The sequence below is a fragment of the Pelodiscus sinensis genome, chromosome 31 (assembly GCF_049634645.1).
Source record: "Pelodiscus sinensis isolate JC-2024 chromosome 31, ASM4963464v1, whole genome shotgun sequence".
NCBI classification, from domain to species: domain Eukaryota; kingdom Metazoa; phylum Chordata; order Testudines; family Trionychidae; genus Pelodiscus; species Pelodiscus sinensis.
In genome coordinates, this window is record NC_134741.1 from 12,557,826 (window position 1) to 12,567,731 (window position 9,906).

Sequence of the window (9,906 nt, forward strand, 5' to 3'; positions counted from 1 at the left end):
CCACATGATAGCAGTAAGAGTGGTGAATCATAGTCACTAGACCACCAGAGAGACAAGGACCTGAGGTGTTTGCTCAGCTACACTAGCTCTTCTCAAGCCACTTTCTGTCCCCTTCAAGATGTGGGTATATTCTTGGAGAAGGCGCATGCTGCCGGCATATTTTGTTGCTCCTGATTCTACCAGAAGATGCCTCCCAGTACTTTCCCCCGACCGCACTCTCAGAGCTGGAGATGTGGACCTGCCCCTGTGCATCGTGGGGGATGCTGCCTGCCCTTTGCTCCCTGGGCTGATGAAGCCCTACACAGGACAGCCCTAAAGCAAGGAACATTTCCCAGGCAGGTTCAGGAGGGCCCGCATTGATGTGGAGGTGCCTTCAGGTCCCTTAAAGAGAGATTCCGCTGTCTGCTCCCCTGGCTAGACTTTGGAGAGTTGAACGCCACTCAAGTGTCCTCCAGAATAGTTGTGAGAACAAGGTGGAGACATTCCTGCCCCCTGAACAGCTGGCCTGGTCACTCCAACCCTGCTGCTTCAGCCCCCTGCCAGTCTCATTCCTACTCTTCCCTGCTGCCCCATCTTTAAAGTGGCGTACCGGGCAATGTTCTCATAATGATCTAATGCCCCTTCGATGACGGAAATGCCCAGCCTCTTGTTCTTAAGTCACTCAGCCTGCCTCTTTCTAGTACAAACTCCCTCTCCCAAAGGCAGAGCTGCAAGCAGCTCAAACTCCGTTGCATTTAAGAGCAGCCTCTGGAGTCAAATCCTGCAGCTTTAAGCAGAGTTCCAGTATGAAATCGAGGGAGTTCAAACTCTCCCACAGCCTTGCCAGTCACAGTGGCCTGTGCAACCACTCCAGGCTTATGGTTTCCTTCTTCCCAACCCTCCTCCCCAATCAGCCTTTTCCTGAACCAGCAGTTCCATGGTTCTGGGGAGGACCAGGGGAGGCCTCTTCTGTGTCTCAGAAGGATTTAGGAAAATGTGATCAAATGCTCCAACAAGGCATCACTGTGAGTTGCACCCAGGATTTCCTGTATATAAGGCAGGTGCTTTAGCCAGCTATGCCATGGTGCCCTCCCCAGACAGGGTTTTTCTGGTTTATGGTCCAGGACAACACCTTTGACTCAAAAAATGAGGAGTAACGTTAGTTTGAACCAAGGGCTTTGGTTCGAACTACCGCGTCCCAGCGAGCACTTCCTGGTTCAAATCAGCTATGATTCGGACTAACCCGCCAGGCGAGATCTTACTATTTAAATCTCCACGGGATATTTAAATCTCCACTTCATTAGCAATTTCGGTCGCCTACATTTGCATCCCTAGTCCGAACAAAGGAGCAAATGTAGACATACCAAAACAGCACTCCGAACCGAGCCCATTAAATAACAGATTATTTAATTTCCAGCATAAAGTGTAACAACTATTTCATTTCATGTAGCGATATGAATCATCATATCTTGCTTGCTAAATAAAGAAAATGGAGAATTTTGTTTTACGCCTCAAAGGAACAGATCCGTGTAAGATACCAAATGACTACGGAATGTGTTGCAGTGTTTATGTTCTTTGTATTTGATTTCATATTAAATACATAAAGTCACGTACCTTGTTAATTATCCCTTGTTTCAGTATTTTTTCGTCTATAAAATTATAAAACTATATTTAGCTAAGCTGTTTGTGAGTAATTGGCGGATACCACAGTAGCACACATCCGCACAAGGGCAAACGACCTCACTAGTGGTGCACATTATGAAACTCACTCTGCCCATGGATGGAAAATCTCAGAGGGAACATGGCCCTCCGCCCATCTTCTTCCCCCTGTTGGCAGCCACTGTCCCTTTCAGCCACTGGGACACCCTGGGAAGTGAGGCAGGAATGGGGCCAAGTGTGAGTCAGGCTGAGAGGGGTAGGCAAAACTCATCTTGCTTTTCAGGGCCACAGGCAGCAGCATCTCTCTTGTATACTGCTGTGGAGAAAAACATGCCTGAGAGAAGTCTCGGACTCAGAAACCTTGGGGGAGTTGCCAAAGTAGCTCACTTTGGAGAGTATTAGACTGATGATCTAAAGGTCTGTCATTCAATCCTGGACTTTGGTAGAAGCCTTTGTCAATATGGCTTAGTTTATTTTGGCATCTCTCCATCTCTGGTAAGCACATCTGCACTCAGAGTTCAAAGGCTGTACCAAGAGGCCAGAAATGACATCATAAAGATGATGATATTTCAGCATTCGAAACTGGAGAGGGGATTTCATGCCACCTCAGAGATTATTGACAAAGTAGAACAGGGCTCTTGGCTTCATCTACTCCCAGTCTTGATTCTCTGTTTTTAATTCCATGCCCCCATGAAGGAACATTAACAGAGCCTGCCTCGGACTAATTCTGAGGCTTCTCCATAGTGAGGACACGTTATTTCTATTTTCCTAGACTGGAAGTTATTAAGTCAATTTAAGCAATTTCAAAATAGTTTCCAAGTATAGACATGCTCTTATAGTCCTGGTCTTCACAACATCCTCTGGCAAGGAGTTCCACAGGTTGACTGTGCATTGTGTGAATAAATACTTCCTTTTGTTTGTTTTCAACCTGCTAATATCATGGCACACCCTTAGTTCTTCTATTATGGGAACAAGAAAAATACCTTTCCTTATTTACAGTCTCAACAACAGCCATGATTTATAGACCTCTATCTTATCTCCACTTTGTCTCCACTTTTCTAAGGTGAAAAGTCCCAATCTCTCTTTGTATGGCAACTGATCCAAACCTTTCATCATTTTTATGTGCTTTTCTGAACATTTCCAATGTCAAGATATGTTTTTTGTGGGGGACAGGGCAACCACATTTCCAGTCAGTGCTCAAGTTGTGGGCATAGCATGGATTTATAGAGATGTAATACAATAGTCATTGTCTTATTGTCAAGGTCTTTTAAAATAATTTCTAACATCCCATTTGTGGCTGCACATGGAGTGGATGTTTTCAGAGATCTCTCCAGCTGTGACTTGTTGTAGGCATATTTGTTTTCATTTAGTATGTGTGTTACCAATTGTTTATAGTAAATATAGGGCTTAATTGCCAGACTCAGAGCTCACAGCAATTTCCCATGAAAAGGTGTTTTCCCTCCCCTGCAGAAGATGGTTTTAGAAAAAGAGTAAGTTTAAACTCTTTGGTGGGTTTCTGTGGTGTAGTGGTTATTACATTCACCTAACGTGCAGAAGGTCCCTGGTTCACAGACAGGCAGAAACACAGGGTCTCCTCTTATTGCAGCTCTCCCCAGGTAAGCACAGCTCCTGCTGCCCAGCCTATACCTGGGACAAGCCCGACTCCCATGTGACAGAGGGGGGTGACATTAGCTGAGAATGCCTTTTAGTGCCAGCCTGGGGAAGCAAGGTCTGTGGGGCCAGGCATGAGTTGGAGGCTTGTGACTTGGTGTCCCCTACCCTGGGAGGCTAGCGTATGGGGCCAGCTCTTCCTGCTGCCTCCTTATGTGACTGGCCCAAGGAGGAAGCAAGGCAGGAATGGGACAGAGAATAGTAGGCAAGCTGAGGGAGGCAGGTCAGAGGCTCAGGGGGACTCACTGGGGTGAGGAGAGCCCCCCCCTTTGCTCTGCCAAATCCTTTGTGCTCTGGGAGCCAGGTTTGCTGTGTGAATTCTGTGTGGCAGGTGCTGTCAGGGCTGGGCACTAGGTTTATTTACCTGTTTCCCTGGCACCGGAGCAACACTGCATTCATAGCTGTGATAGCCCAGTGGTTAAGGTGTTGGACTTAAAATCCAATAGGGTTGCCCTGTGCAGGTTCAAATCCTGCTTACAGGGAGGCCTGTGTTTTGGCCACACCCATTGCTAGGGCAGCAAGCTACCTGACCCCCCCCCCCCCCGGCCCAGAGTAGAATGTCCCTGTCCCATCTGAAGAAGCACCTGGAAAAGGCAAGGGAAGCTACACAAAGCAGGTGGGAACGTAGATAACAGGGCCTGCCTAACTGATAGGACATGAGTCGGGCTTTCAACAGAGTTGCCTCCCCATGGACGCAGCCAGGGGGCTAAGGGCCTCCAGTGGCCCCTCCGTCTCCTTACTTGGTCTCCCAAAAGCCATCCCTGGTTGGGCAGAAAGATGCTGGGCCCCAGTGGCCTCCCTTTGGCTGGCAGTGGCAGAAGCGATGGAGACAGGCCCCCAGGGTAGCCGAGCTGTTCATGTGGGGAAGTGCCTGGAGGCAGCCAGACAGCTGGGAGGGAGCCAGAGCTGGGCAGGACCAGGGAACAGGAAAGGGACAAGGCAAAGAACAGAGGCAAGGAAGCAGAAAAGAACATCCAGGAATGTCAGTGAGAGGCGGAGGGATCGAAGTGGCAGCAGCAGCATTACTCCCCATAACACTTGTGGAAAGGGGCAGCCCCAGGAGGCATTGAGCAGACCTCAGCCCCCAGAAGGCAGCTGGACTTGCCCTTTCTCTTCCCCCCTCATCCTCTTTCTTATGTGGGGTGGAGGGTGCAAACAAGCATCCCTGTGGTGCAGAAACTTGTAGCCCCTGGGGGCAGCCATTTTTCCCCTTCTTCTGGGCCCCTTTGAAGAGATTTTCTGTCTTGTACACACTGCTCAGACAGCTAAAGTGACTCTGCTGCAATTTGAACTCACAACTTTTGAATGACTGGCCTGGCTCATACTGAGCACCACACCTTGGTAGTCCAACATGCTTTCCGTTGCACCACAGAGACACACAAGGTGAGATTTCTTCCTCTGCTCTCTCTACAGCAGAATGACTTGCTTGTATGTAGATGCCAGAAGGGTCAACTGGTACATGCTGCAGGGGACTAGGTCAAAAAATGAGGATTACAGGATCTTTTGAAAAAGGGTTTTCTTTTTGAAAGAACCATGTCTAGATGCGGTTTCACTTTCAAAATAGCATTTTTCGAAAAAAACCCCCACCATGATGCAGTTATGTAAATGAAGCATGGGAAATTCAAATCCCAGCTTCATTTACAATTTCAATGTGTCTAACTTAAATCCCTCTTTTGAAAGAGGAATGTAGTCTAGACATAGCCTGGGTGTCCTTTAAGCCAAGGAAGCAGGGACTCTCAGAAAGAGCTGGGAGGGACCAGGGCTAATCCCATGAACATGATTTGTCAGTGCCAGGAAGTGACATGATGATCAAACACAGGAGTAATTCTGGGTTAGCAGAGAAGTTTCTATCACAGGTTGACACATGTAAAAGCCTGAAATTGAGCCAAGGACCTTTAGAGCTTCAGTCTAATACGCTCCCAACTGAACTACTTCAGCTCCAGTCCACAAAACCAATGGATCTATTCCCTGCTTGCCCTGCCCCCAAACACCGATGAGAAAAGAAGCTGCTGGGCCCTTTGTGTTTCACAGCAGTAGAGGAGAAGCTTCATGCTCTGTCCCTGCTCCTAGCTTGTGTCTGGCCAATGGCAGCTGCCTGCTTGAGGCCCTCCCCCTCCACTCAGGCTTATTCCCCCAAGGACATGACACTTGCAGCCTGTGCAGGAAAGGAGCTGCCTGGGAAATGTGCTTGGCTGCTTGCCAGAACTCAACCAGGTGAGTCTCCCGGTCAGAGCCTGCCTCTGGCACCCTAGCCCTTCCCATGATGAAAGAGGAAAGATTTAGCAGAATTCATGAATATAGATGAGGCTATTTTCCCTCACTGGGAATCCAACCCAGGCTGCAGCAGTGAGTGTGCTGAATCCAAGCCACTAGACAACCAAGTACACAAGAACCTGAGGTGTTTGCTTAGCTACACAAGCCCTTCACAGGCCACTTTCTGTCCCCTTCAGGATGTGGGTCCATTCTCGGAGAAGGCACGTGATGCCGGTATATTTTGTAACTCCGGGCTCTACCAAAAGATGCCCCCCAGCAGTTTTCCCCTGACCACACTCTCAGGGCCAGCGATGTGGACCTGCCCCTGTGCATCATGGGGGATGCTGCCTGCCCTTTGCTCCCTGGCCTGATGAAGCCCTACACAGGACACATTGCCTAAAGCAAGGAATGTTTCCCAAGCAGGCTCAGCAGGGCCCGCATTGGTGTAGGGTGTGTCTACCCTGCAGCGTTTTTCTAGAAAACCAGCCATTTTTCCAGGAAAAAAAATATGTCCACACTGGCATTAAGTTCTTTCAACAGAAAGTCAAAAGAATGGAAGGGTTTTGCCAGCGGCAGTAACCCTCACTCTAGAAAGAAGCAGCCTTTTTCTAAAAAAGCTTTTTCAGAAAAAGGCATGTGTGGATGCAGAAGAGAAAGCTCTTTCGAAAGAAGAGGCCTCCAGGAAATAACATAGGTGCCCTGGTGGCCACTCCATCCAGACTAATTGCAACTTAAATGAAAGATAGCATCCAGATTGATTGGATGCTATCTTTCAAAAAATCATATCCCTTATTCGTTGTGGTTTTCTTGTGTAGATGCTCCCTTTTGAAATAAGCTTTTCTGGTAGATCTCTTCTGAAAAAGCTTCTTCCAAAAGAAGCTTGCAGTCTAGATGTAGCCTTAGTGACATACACTCTGGCTCCAGAGGTACCCTGGGGCTGCCTCATCCACGGTAAAATACTGTGGGTAGTCAGCAACCACCAGCAGCCCCATCAATCAGCTCCTGACCCTCTTCTGCTGCACCCTGTGCACCATGGGACTCAAGGGATCAGCTTCTCTTCTCAACATATGCTTCCTATATGATGTGGATCAGCTATTATGGACCTACTAGAGAAGAGGGGTAGAATGAGTGCGGGAAGAGAGAGGGCTGGGGTGGGTGTTTGGGGGAAACAGGTAAATTTGGCAGCAGAACCTAAGATCAAGTGTCAGTCAAGCATTCAATTCAGATTAATGAACGATTAATTACCTGCCTTAAGGACAGATAGCATGTGTATGCATTCAGTGCATGGAACTTCTGGCCCTCAGAGCCCATGCACCTGCTTTGGAGTCAAGGGTGACTAAATTGGAAGAACTAAGGGAGGCAGAGAGGAACACAGATGAGACTTCTGGGACAAAGTAGAACAGTTCCACCCCCAGTCAGGAAGCCTCTGCTTCAGAGGAAGGTAAAAGGTTCAAGGAAGGAGAACATCCAACCGGAGTAGAGGGAAATGATCTCATAGTTGGAAGCCTCTTTCCAGATGATGTCACGGTATTCCTCCAGGGGAGGAAGTTATTATGAAAAGACAAGTGTTAATAATAGGGGATTTGATCATTAGAAACATAGACAGCTGAGTGTGTGATGACTAGGAGAGCCATAAGGTAACGTGGCTGCCTTGTGAAAGGGCTATGGATCTCTCTAAAGAAGTGTGTTGTACCCACTAAAGCTCATGAAACCAGCTACATGTTTTGTTAGTTTTTAAAGTGCTGCTAGACTATTGTTTAAGCTTTTCAGAATGTCTAGATAGACTTATATGTAATGATGGGGAGGAGCCCCATGGTTGTGGTGCGATGTAGGTACAAATGACATAGGGAAGGATAGGAGAGAGGTCCTGGAAGCAAATTTAGGCTGCTAAGTAAGAGATCAAAATCTAGGATGTCAATGTTAGTGTTCTCTGAAATGCTTCCAGTTCCACAGGCAGGGCCAGGTAGACAGGCAGAACTGCAGGGTCTCAGAGTCCACACAAGATAATCATGCAGCTTATTTTAGAGGGGTTGTGATATTGCCTCTCTTAGGGTGCATCTAGACTACGTGGCTCCAACCACGGACTTATGTAAAGTAGTTTACTTGACATAGTCAATGAAGTGGGGATTTAAATAATCCCCACTTCATTAAAATAAAAATGGCCACCACGTTGTGCCTACGATCAGCTGATCCGGCACAGCATGGTGGTCTAGATGCGGCACTGTTGACAAGGGAAGCCTTTGTTGACTGCTCCGCTATGCCTCATGAAACGAGGTTTACCGCAGTTGACAAAGGCTTCCCTTGTAGCCTGCACTGCATCTAGGCTGCCGCGCTTTGCCGAATCAGCTGATTGGCAGCACAGCATGGTGGCCATTTTTATTTTAATGAAGCGGGGATTATTTAAATCCCTGCTTCATTGACTATGTTGAGTAAACTACTTACACACCTCTGTTGACGAACCCATGTAGTCTAGACGCACCCTTACTTCTGCACTGCCTTCAGAGCAAGATGGCCAAAGAGTGGGGCTCTTGGCTAGGTGTCCAGGTCTGAATGCAACACAGAATTTTAGCAATACCACAACTCCCCCAACAATGCTGTAGCACCTCTCCACCTCCCAGAATTCCATTTTTGGTCAGGACCCCTACAAGTATAGCACCACGAAATTTGAAATTAAAATATCTGAAATAGTGAAACTTTACAGCTTTTAAAATCACCTGACTGCAACATTGACAAAAATGGACCATGAATTTGATAACCAGTTCCGCTTTTGTCTTCGGAAGAATTTTTGGACTCATGTACATGTAACATTTTTCACCTGAAGTTATGAGTATTGGCTCTGTACTTGTATTCCACATGTTTGCTTCTGGGGGATTATCAACAGGTTTTACCCACCTATTGTGAAAGGGTTGCTAGTCAAATGAATATTAACTATTGACTGACAATGCACCTCATGTAATGCCAATCCACAGCTGAAGACTTTGATATGTAACTTCAGACTAGCATGTAAGCCAGGGCTACTTGTCTAAAAGGACAGAGTCATGCATGGACAGGTGACTTGCTCATGTGACAAACTCCATTTTGGGAAGTACTTTTACACAATGAGAACTATGGAATTCCCTCCACATGGACAAGGGTATAAAGATATCCCTGGGGATTCGTCCATCTTTGCCTTTATTCCAGCTCATCACTTCAGGAACATCTTTGTTATGAATTGAGCCCAAAAGGACTGGTGACCCACCCTAACAAAGGGATGTGCACCAGAGAGATTCAAGATAGCCATTTATTCCACCTCTGCTACAAGCCTGCACCAGGAACAGTTCAATTAGTGTATTCAATTGGTTTCCTTTAACAATTTTACTCTCAACATTTTTTTGCTTTTGTTATTAATAAATCTTTTGGTTTTAAGATTCTAAATGACTGGCACAGCGTGCTCTTTCAGGTAGGATCTAAAGTATAAATTGACCTGGAAATGTGGCAGATCCTTTGGGATCATGAGAACCTGCTTAGATTTGGTGCAATTGGTTTTTATTGCACCTTCATCTGGATAAAGTGTGGTACTGGTTGTGGCACAGGAAAAGCTGAAGGGTTGCTCTTTGGTGTGGATTCTCCTATGTCTAACAAGTTCTGAACTCTCACGGAAGGTTTTTTACACTCAGGGCAGTTATACACAGTTTTCCATTGAATTTTTTCCACACATGTGCAGAATGAGTTTTACCCATAGGGAGGGAATGTGTGACATACCATCTCTGTATTGGTACAAAAAATTAAGTTCATGTAGCAGGTGTGAGGCTCGGGATTTGATTGTGGGAAGGAACTTAGGCCTGGGGCAAAAAGTTGGGGAGCAGAGGTGTGAGGGCTGGCTCTGGGGTAGGACTGGGGATGAGAGCCTCAGGAAGGAGATAGAGGTTTGCAGTATGGAGGGTTGAGGACAGGGTTCCCTCTAAGGTTGAGGCCCACCCACCTCCAAAGCAGAGCCACACAGTGGCTACTCAACTGCTCTAGGGTGGGCTGTGTGGCAGACAGCACCTGTTCTACCAGCCCCAGAGCAAGAGCCACAGCCGGCACCTGCTCCAGCAGCCCAGCTGGAGCAAGAGCCGCAGCTGTGTGGTGCGTGCTTTGGCAGCCTCAGCTGGGGCCTGAGCCACAGCAGCAGCATGGACAGTGAGTGCTTGGGTGGCTTGGGCCCCGAGCCACATAGTGGTAGGGTCACTCCACCAGCTGCTCCAGCAGCCAAGGCCATAGCCACACAGTGTTGGGGGACTGGGCTACTCTGGTGACCAGGACCATGTGGTGAGGATGTCTGGTTCCTGATCCTCTTAACTAAAGACCTCCACCTTGGGATCT

The 9,906-nt window shown here is 47.5% G+C and overlaps 1 non-coding gene across 1 annotated transcript; it reads left to right on the top strand.

Moving 5' to 3' along the window:
* The first annotated feature begins 3,709 nt into the window (after window positions 1-3,709).
* TRNAL-UAA (transfer RNA leucine (anticodon UAA)) lies at window positions 3,710-3,791 on the top strand. The gene has a single exon. It is a non-coding gene; the product is annotated as a tRNA-Leu (tRNA).
* Window positions 3,792-9,906: the final 6,115 nt, after the last annotated feature.